This window comes from Elephas maximus, chromosome 3 (assembly GCF_024166365.1).
Source record: "Elephas maximus indicus isolate mEleMax1 chromosome 3, mEleMax1 primary haplotype, whole genome shotgun sequence".
Taxonomy (NCBI): Eukaryota; Metazoa; Chordata; class Mammalia; order Proboscidea; family Elephantidae; genus Elephas; species Elephas maximus.
The window spans coordinates 71,013,163-71,023,507 of NC_064821.1; the positions used below are offsets into that span (position 1 = coordinate 71,013,163).

At 47.5% G+C, this 10,345-nt stretch overlaps 1 non-coding gene across 1 annotated transcript; it reads right to left on the minus strand.

The window, feature by feature from the left end:
• Nucleotides 1-9,973: 9,973 nt before the first annotated feature.
• Nucleotides 9,974-10,098, minus strand: LOC126074145 (small nucleolar RNA SNORA70). Its single transcript, XR_007516947.1, has one exon. It is a non-coding gene; the product is annotated as a small nucleolar RNA SNORA70 (small nucleolar RNA).
• Between the last annotated feature and the right edge of the window lie 247 nt (nucleotides 10,099-10,345).

Here is a 10,345-nt window from a genome sequence, read left to right on the forward strand (position 1 = left end):
AGCCAAAGCTCCACAGCACCCATATCCTCCGCTTCAGCAATGTAGGATCTCAAAGCAGTTATGTTTTATAGAAACACCTTTGTAGGTGACAAATAAGAAGGTGCAGTGGTGGAGTGGGATGAGGATCAGGGCATTCTAAGAGTCTGGGCATAGGAGGTGCTCAGTAAACATCAGTTAAATGAAGGCAAGAATGAGTGGGGAGCATAGATCCTGTGATATCCCAGAAATAGATGTACTTGATTACCTCAGGCTGAATCCACCCACACCAACATCTCCCAGAGGGAATTTTCTGGGTGATTGTTCTGCCCTTGCTTTTCCCTGGCTTGGGGAGAGACAGGGAGGTAGAGGTGTCTATTTTTACACCTCAAAAAGCTGCATAGAGAGCAGGCGAGAAGCCCGCCCCTGCCAGCACCTGGGGAGTCAGGCAACTTGATAATGGGAAGAGGAGATAATGAGGCTGCAGACTCTGTCCCTGCCACACTCTGGAAAATGCCAGGAAGCAGCACCGTGGGAAGCATCCTCAGCTATAGTCGCTCAGCTCTAGACAGCACAGTTATCAGAGGAAACAGCACAGAGCAAGCCAGTGTCAGTCTCATTATTATATACATTCTATCCATCCGTCCGTCCGTCCGTCCATCTGTCCATCCATCTACCTATCGCTTTCTTTCTCTACACACACACAAGTATTTAATCACATATTTATTTTTTCTCCCAACTCTTTGAGACTATTTTGTAAAGACAGTAGTGAATCCACCTGCCCAGCTCCAACCTACTGCAGTTTTTGTATAACTTGAAGGGGGACCTAGATGCATCTTTTGGGTAGGGGAAGAGCCGCCTGTGCTTGTCTTTAGGCTTCAGCCAGTCTCCTCCGATATCCTGGGCTTTTCTGCCTCTGCACTTGTGCATTTGCTGACCGCTCCACTTGAACGCCCTCCACCACAGTGTGGCATGAGTGTTTACCATTGTTGGTAGTCACTCAGCAACAGAAACACCTTCCCTGTAACTGAGGAATGCCCCCCGTAAGGCACAGCCTGAAAATGCCAGAGATATTCTTTTCCAGACTCCTTTGCAGCTTGGGTGAGGCTATGTGATGAGACTCCTCCACTTAGATGACCCCCAATTCTCCTGTCCAAGCTTTGGGCTGGAATCACCTGGCAACAGGGAGCAAGCTCTCCTTGCTGAGCCTATCCTGGCAAAGGTGGCAGCAGAGGCTAGAATGCGTCTATTGGGTGTCCACGGGAAACAAGACAGCAGCAGTCCAGCTGCAGCCTTTAGTGTGTGGTGGGGGCGGTGAAGGCAGAGCAAGCTGTGAGTTCAGGGCTTCGTGTAGGGGGTTCACAGGCTGTCACCAGTGGATTGATTTGGGATGCTGTTACTGGTGCCGCAGCCACTGAGCTGTGATTCTGCAAAACAACCAAGATCATTTTTCATAACTTTACTGAGACTTAATTTATATGCCATAAAATTTACTTGTTTTAAGTGCAAGATTAACAGAGTTGTGCAACCTTAACCACAATTCAGTTTTAGAATGTTTCCATTACCCCAAAAAGAAATCTTGTGCCCATTTGAAGTTTTCACCTTCAGCCCTGTTGTTATTGGGTACTGTTAAGTTGATTCCAATTCTAAGTGACCCCATGTGACAGAGTAGAACTGCTCCACAGGGTTTCCTAGGCTGTAATCTTTATGGTAGCAGATCAGCAAGTCTTTCTCCTGCAGAGCCGCTGGGTGGGTTCAAAATGCCAACATTTTGGTTAGCAGCTGAGCTCTTAATTGTTACACCACCAGGCCCTAAACAACCAATAGACTATTTTCAGTCTCTATTGGCCTTTCCTGGATATTTCCTATAAAGGGAATCATGTAATGAGTGGTCTTCTCTGCCTGGCCTCTTTCGCTTTGAATGACGTTTGTGAGATTCATCCATGTTGTAGCATGTATCAGTAATTCATTCTTTTTTATTGCTAAGTGGTATTCCATTGTATGGATCCACCACAGTTTGTTTATCCATTCAACAGTTGATACGGTTGTTCAGAGTTTTGGTATATTATGAATAATCCTGCTATGAACATTTATCTACAAGTTCTTGTGTGGATATGTGTTTTCATTTTTTCTTGGATAGATGCCTTGGAGTGGAATTGCTGGGTGGTACAGTAAACTTCTTCCATACCAATGGTCATGAAGATGGCATTGAACTGGGTAACATTTTGTTCTATGAGTTGGAGCCGACTTGATGGCACCTAACAACAACATGACAACCTTATGTTTAACTCCTAAAGAAATAGTCGAACTGTTTTCTAAAGTGCTTGCACAGTTTTACATTTCCACCAGCAATGCCTGAGAGTTCCAGTTCCTTCAAATTCTTGCTAAAACTTGTTTTGTTTGACTTTTTAATTATGGTCTTATTTTCTGCTTAAATCAACTAAACCTAGCTTCTGTTGCTTGCAATAACCACCATAAATGAAATGTTATGTCTCTACTTATTTAAATACTCCCTACCCTTAAGGACCAAGTTAAAATGCTGCCTCATCCAGGAGGCCTTCTCTAGTCCCTACAGCTAGAAATAATCTTCTGCCACATCCAATGTGCTTGTGGCCTTGTGGCTCCTCCAAGGCAACGACACAGCATAGTCATCCCCTAAAATAACAGTTAAGAGCATGGACTCATGTGCCACTCCCTGTGGTCAAGTTTGAGCAATAATTAGCTGTTACGGATTGAAACACATCCCCCAAAAATGTGTGTCAACGTGGCTAGACCACAGTTCCCAGTATTGCGTGGTTATCCACCATTTCGTGATCTGATGTGATTACCCTACATGTTGTAAATCCTAACCTCTATGATGTTAATGAGGCAAGATTAGAGGTCATTATGTTAATGAAGCAGGACTCAATCTACAGGATTAAAATGTATCTTGAGTCAATCTTTTTCAAAATACAAAAAGAGAGAATCAAGCAGAGAGGAGAAGGACCTCATACTACCAAGAAAGAAGAGCCAGGAGCGCACATGTCCTTTGGACCTGGGGTCTTTCTGCTGAGAAGATTTTAGAACAGAGGAAGATTGATGACAAGGACCTTCCCTTAGAGCCAACAGAGAGAGAGAGCCCTTCCCTGGAGCAGACACCCTGAATTCAGACTTCTAACCTCCTAGACTATAAGACAATACATTTCTCTTTGTTAAAGCCATCCACTTGTGCTATTTCTGTTACAGCAGCATTAGATAACTAAGACACTAGCTGTGTGAGTTTGGGAAAGTTACTAAACCTCTCTGTGTCTCCATTTTTTCATCTTTAAAACAGGGACGATGATAATACCTTCTTCAAGGCATTGTTTTAGGATTAAGTTAAGACATGTGTACCAGTAAAATACTGAGAACAATGTCTCCTGGCCTATAATAAACACTGTGCAGGCGTTTTTATCCTCTCCATTGACATCATCATCTCCTAAAGTGCTCCCCGTATTGTGTGACTTATCAACTGTAGAGTGGCCTGTAGCACACTCGACTAGCATCACCTGCTTTTCCACAGTGAAGGTAACCTCTGATGCTAATAAAACACATGCCCTGCCCTCTCCTCCCTCATCCAATCCATCATCCAGTTCTGTCCATTTTACCCCTCATGTCTCTGGAATCCATTCTCTGCTACCCATCTTCATAGGCACTGACCCAGCCTGGGCCTGGTCACCTCTGACCAGGCTATTTCCATGGCTTCTATCTGGTTGTACTCTGCTTCCCCCTCCGTGGTCCCACCCATTTCCCAGGAACCAGATGGAGAGTGTGGAATCGCCCTCCTGAGCCCATCACCCCTCCTGCCCACACCCTTCAATACTGTCCCACTGTTCTCTGTGCAAAACAAAGCCTGACCCTGGCCTGGACACCTGAAAGCCCCTGCCATGCCATGGTCCACCCTCCTCAGCACCCAGCCCTTTGCCCTTGGGCACAATGGCCCCCTCTCAAGTCCAGAATGTACCCCCGACTCTTGCTTCTTAGTCTGGAATTGCCTTTTCCCATCTCCTCTGCCTAGTTAACTCTTACTCATCCTTCAGGTCCCAGCTTACCTGTCAGCCCCTCAGTGGGGCCCTCCCTGACCATTCCCCACCAGCTAGATCAGGACCTTTGTTACAGGTTCCCCTTGGGACTCGATATCCCCAGAGCTGATGTCAGTTTGTGATTCACAGTCAGCCCTGTGATTAGTCAATCAGTGGCGCCCTCCTTCTCAGGTACCTCTGCTGGACTCTGGGATCCCTGAGAATAAAGACTGTGTCTGACTTTACTTCACCACCAAATACTCAGTTCCTGGGCAGGCCTGGCACACAGAAGGTTCTCTCCATCATCTGCTCACTAGGTGCATAACTAAGAGCTACAGTTTAGTAGGCAGCTATTATCTGCCAAGCACTTAACCACATCAACAAATTTGTTACTCCCAACATCCCTGTGGTGCAGATACTAACATGATCCCCATGGTAGTGTCCTAGAGTAACTATTTGTACTCTGATTAATGTAAAATTGAGAGATTTATTGAAAGAAAAGAGACAGTTTAAGCTGGGAATAGACAGAACTCCATTCGGTAGGATCTAGTAATCCAATACGGTGACTAAGCAGTGACAGTTTATAAGGGGGAAATAAAGGACATCATTGGTATTTGCAAACTTAGATCATTGAAAGACATCACTTGATTGGTAATTATAGGCTTGACATTACTCGATTGGTAGTAGATCATTTTAAGAAGGGAACTCATAAGGCAATTGGCTTAAAAGGATATACGTGTCTTTCTTAGATTGGCTACAATGTGGTAATCATAAGGGTATGTGACAAGGGTAGTTACATCATCATTGCTGGACATTTCTTAGTTTCATGATTATGCCTGCACAGAAAATGGCTATTTCTAGGGTCGAAACAGAACTAGCCACAAAGGAGTTGCACTCAAACCTCAAGTTGGCCACTTCAGATCCTCTTAGGCACCTCAAGTTTTAAAATTTCCTTACACAGTAGAGATAAGAAAACAGAGGCTCACAGGCCAAATTAACTGGCCTCTGAGTCCCACAGCTGGTTAGCAGCAGAGCTGGGTCTCAGGCCCACGTGTCTCTCACCCTTAACCGCCTCACTGTAGTGCTGCTGGAGTGCAAGCTTGCTGTCACCCCTACCATGGAGTTTGTCAGTGGGCATTATAATTGTTCATGTAGGTGCCCATCTCCTCATCAAACTGTGAACCCCCTGAAGGTGGGCACCCTGGTTAATATTCCTGTATCCTCCTAGCTCAGTGGTAGGATTCTTACCTTTCATGTGGGAGACCTGGGTTCAATTTCTGGCCTGTGCACTTTGTGTGAAACCACCACCTGTCTATCAGTGGAGGCTTGTGAGTTGCTATGATGCTGAATGGGTATTAGCAGAGCTTCCAGACTAGGAAGGAAGGCCTGGTGATCTACTTCCAAAAATCAGCCCATGAGAACCCTACATATCACAAAGGTCTGATATGCAGCAGACCATGGACACGTCACAGGACAAGGCAGCATTTCATTCTGTTACACATGGGGTCACCATGAGCCAGGGCCAAACAGACATCAGTTAAGAACAGCATTCCCCTAGCTCAGGGCCTAAGGGATCCCTCCAGTCCTATGATGACCACAGGAGAGGAGAAGGGAGGTTCAGCTCAAGTCCTGGCTCATCAGTACGTGGCTGACGGAGCCCATTGGTGCCCAGAAATGCTACTGCTGTAGGCAGGGCTGGAGGTAATGATGGGGATGGCAGGGAGCACCCAGGTGCCCATGGCTCTGGTGGATGGACCCAGGTGGCCACCGGGTAAGCCAGGCTCTGTGGGTGTCTACACCAATAAGGCTACCCAGACGTCCATTCTCAGACCCTGATGCTCAGCAGTAACCACATGTCAGCATCTAAATGCCTCTAAGGACCCAGCAAAGGACATGGGAAACACATAGGTGGCACTGTCAAACTAACCCAATTAGCTCTTTAATGAGGAGCCTGGGGAACATCTCCGTAGGCCATGGGTCTGGTACCCAAATCACAGTGCTTATGAATGACTAATCCCCTTCAAAGTCTCTCAGTTCTCACAGAGTGTAGCCATGACACATCAGAGCCTCTTGCTGCTTCTCACCAGTTCTTTCTGAATCAATAGCTGAGTAGCTGTTGGGAAGAAAACAAACGAGGAGTAGCAGGGGCTGCAGGAGGGCCCCCATGTGTGGAAACGAATCGATCAGGAGGTGTTTGCATGGATGGGCTGACTGTTCATTCTGATCAATAATCTCTCTCTGCTGGGCAGTATTTTACCTGCCCAAGTTGTGGTGTGCAATCATCAAGTCCAGACACGTGGGTGGAAACAACCTTTGCCTGATGTTAAGTGGGCAAATAAACGAGCACTTATGCCTAGAATATGGATGTTTCTGAATATCCTGTGTGAACAAGGTCCTGGAGGACTGGCCCCGATGGACCTGGGTTTGATTCCGGCTCTGCCATCTCCAGACAGAAGGGATTTGGGGAGACTGGCCACCTCTCTGGGCCTCAGTTTTGGCATTTGAATCAATATGGATAGGGCTGGAGGGGGCAGGGTTAAGAGCTGGGCCTCACAAGACCTTGAAAGCCCTATAAACCTTTGGGTCTTTTCTTCAGGAACAGCAGGGGGTGGGGGTGGGGGGACTCTGACAAGCTTTGAACAACTGGAGGACAGGACATTTTTGCATTTCAAACACATCACTCAGGACCTTTATCTCAGCCCCTCTGTGGGCTGTGAGGATGAAATGGTCAAGAGCTGCTGGAAAGCTTAGAGCAGAGATGGCTCAGCGCCATTTCCCAGGAAATGGCAGCAAATATCATCAGGCTGGAGGAGCTTAGAAGTGGGTGGAGTGAGAACCAGACCAGCAGCTCTTTACAGAAACCGTATCTACCCTTCCACCTGTCTTAGCAGCAGTCCCTCCCATGTGCTGGCACTAAGCGGAGCACACACTCCTTCCCCCACTGCATCCTCAAGCACCTGATGAGGCAGGTGTCATTACCACCCCCATTTCACAGAAGGGAAGACTTAGGCCCGGAAAAGGGCAATGCTTACTCACAATGAACTGCCCCATTTGGTTTCGTTTAAGAAGCACTTAGTGAAGGTCAAGGCATCATTGGGTGCTGGGAACATAGAAACAAATGAGTCAGGGCCACACCTGAACACGCTCCCAGTTATTGGCAAGAGGGGAGTGATTCCTAATATAAATTATATTTTTATATTTAGCATGAAATCTGGGCCTGAATGGCATGGGGAGCTGTGATTCCTACATTCACAGGGGAATTCAGAGAAGGAAACTGGAGCGGTAGGGAACCTTGGAGCCAAGTCATGCAGGGCCCACTTGGAGGAACTTGGGAGCATTTAGTCTTGGTATGAGGACATTGACAGTAGGGAGCCGGTGGTAGGGTGGAGGGGCTGAGGAAAGACTTGGAGGAGCTGCCGTGGTAATGGGTCCCAGGGACTGGCCAGGACTGCCAGGAGGACTTGGAAGGGACCTAGGTGCTGCAGGCTTCTGACCACAAGGACAGTGTCCCCAGCCCTGGTGTTTTGGCAACATTAAGACTCTTTAGAGCTCAATGGCTCCAAATTCCCCAGTAGGGCAGGTCCTCTGCCCCCAGAGGATGCTCAGAAGACACCTGAAACTCTTATCTTAAGCTTCTTAAAGAGATATCTGTCTGAATCTGTCTTCCTCTCCTGTTATAGTGCTGGACTCGAGAGAGACAGAAGACCTTCATTTGAACTGCAGATAGACAGTGGGGAAGGCATGGTTTTCTGGGATGGGGAGGGGCTTCTGGTCATACTGTCCTCCTGTCAAAGCTGGACTCTAAGGCATTCAGCTTCTGGATCATGTGACGCTCCTTTGTGGCTGATCTTCTCTTAGAAGCTGCCCTATGCACCCCCTGGATTCCATATCACCTGTTTCAGGTGCAGACCCTAAAGGTGGTCTCTTCTAAAATGGGTCCAAGCTTTCCACCTCCCAGAGAAGACCCTTAACCCTGCCTCTCCTGGAGACAGACTGGACCCAGGTCTAAGGATTATATTGCTTACAGCCACCTTGTCCAGAGCTCCTCTCTCCCCACAACTTGCCATTTTTCAGGTGGGAGACTGAGGCCCAAAAAGGGAAAGTGATTGATTTTTAAAAAGTTCCACCATAAGTTGGAAATAAACAACAAAAAAAAATTCTGCTATTGAACCCAACTCATAGCAACCCTATAAGACAGAGTAGAACTGCCTCATAGGGTTCCAAGGAGCAACTGGTGGGTTTGAAGTGCTGACCTTTTGGTTAGCAGCCTGAGCTCTTAACCACTGTGCCACCAGGGCTCCAAGTGGGAGGCAAGTCATCTCTTCTTTACCTCTCTTTCTCTCACTTCTTTTCTACCTTTTTCTTCTCCCACAAATTTCTGAGCTTCTTTGGGGCTAATTCAAGAGCCTGCCTCTTGGGGTTTGGGGAGGATTGAATAAGATAACATGTTGAAAGTGTAGAAAATGCTTAGACAGTGCTGTGAGCAGGAGAGAGAGAGAAAAAAAAAAAAAAGACAGAGAACCAATTCCGATAAAGCCAGAATAACCCAGTTCCCCTGACCCATCTTCCTCAGAGACCATGGAGATGATAGACTTACTTTGTGCCAGGGGCTGTCCTAGGTTGTGTTTAAAGAGCATGCTGCGGTCATTGGGGGGTATTTTGCCCGTTTTAATTGCCTAAAAGGGGTGGAGGGTGTGGTGGGCTGTATGCCTATTAGTTCTTTCTGGGGTATGTTTTCAACATCAGCATTGGCACTCCCCAACCCCTTTCACTGTCTGCCTGAGTTCCTGCCCAGCCTGCGGGGCAAAGCTCCCACCCTGGGACCACCTAGCTCCCCCAACTCCTATCAGGAGGGCCTGTCGGAACCAGCCACTTGTGAAGAGCAGGAAGCAGCATCCTGGGTTTTATGAGCCAGCCTTTTACTGGGAATGAATCCCTCTCTAGTGCCAGGAAACTCTGCAAGGCCCTCACTGCCCAATGTGAGGGCAGAAACGGATCCTTCACCAGCCACTCTGCTCCTGTGAAGCCTGACCCCAGGGCAGCCAGCCCATCCACTTGTACTGTTTCCTGGTTTGTTTGGTCACTGACTCCTGACAGTGGGATGAAGAATGAAGGAGGCAGGCGTGTGGTCAAGGAAGGTCTCTCTGAGGGGGTGACATTAGAGCTGTGAGAGTCATAGAATATCTGAGCAGAACAGATCTCAGTCCAGGAGTCACCATCTGGAATCTTCCACATGCCAGAGGTTGACATGTTCTGGCATAAGGGACAAAATAGGGCAAACATAATGCCAAAAACAACTAGTGCTCAGCCTCAAGCTAAAGGACAGACAGGCATGGTGGGGACTATGGCAAACTGAAGCGCCTGTGCCTGTCTACAGCAGCAAAAGCTACCCAGCTACACAAACCTTCCAGGCCAGAAGGCCAGCCCAGTGTAGCCAGACCTCCCAAAGTGTCAAGACAAACAGGAATACAGATTTTTTTTTGGGGGGGGGGGGACAGGAAGTTCAATTTATTGGTGTGCAACACAGAGATAGGAAGGTCAATACATTGGTGGGCACAGGTCAAAAAAGGCAGTGCTACTAAGGCCCTCATGAATGCAGGGCCACCACCTGTCCTAGGGGCCATGATTGGGGATGTATTTAACTCCACAACCATCTGGGATGAGGCCATTTTCAGCCACCACATCTTCAAACTCATCAGCATTAAACTTGGTAAAGCCCCACCTCAAGGAGATGTGGATCTTCTGCCACCCAGGGAACTTGAACTTGGCCCTGCGTAGGGCCTCAATCACATGCTCCTTGTTTTGAAGCTTGGCGCAGATGGACTTGATGATTTGGCCAACGTGAGCCCTGGCTACTCCACCCCGGGGTTTTCCAAAGGCACCCCACATACCTGTCTGGAGCTTAGATTAGGGACAGCAGAAATTAACGAGGTCGGAGGCATTAAAGAGCAGGAAAGGGCTGTCTCCTTTAGGCAACCTATATGTGCAACAGGTTGGGTACCCTACTGAGGAGGCTGCTGTTTGCAGCCATTGCTCAGTGGCCCCCACAAGGCAAGAGGACAGTCAATTTAGCTGACTGTAGAAGGAATACAGATTTTTATGCAAAATATCTCAATTTTTAAGCACTGGAAAAATTCATTCAATATTTAAAAAACACATTATGCAGAAAAAGAAAAGGCATGTTTGTAGACTGGATACATCCCACAGCTGCCAATTTACAACCTGTGACCTAGTCTAACACCTGCATTTTACAGATAAGGAAACCGAGGCCTCATCTTTCTAGGAGGGGCTTCAGTGGAGTCTAGTCCAGGATGAAAGTCGCTCTAGCT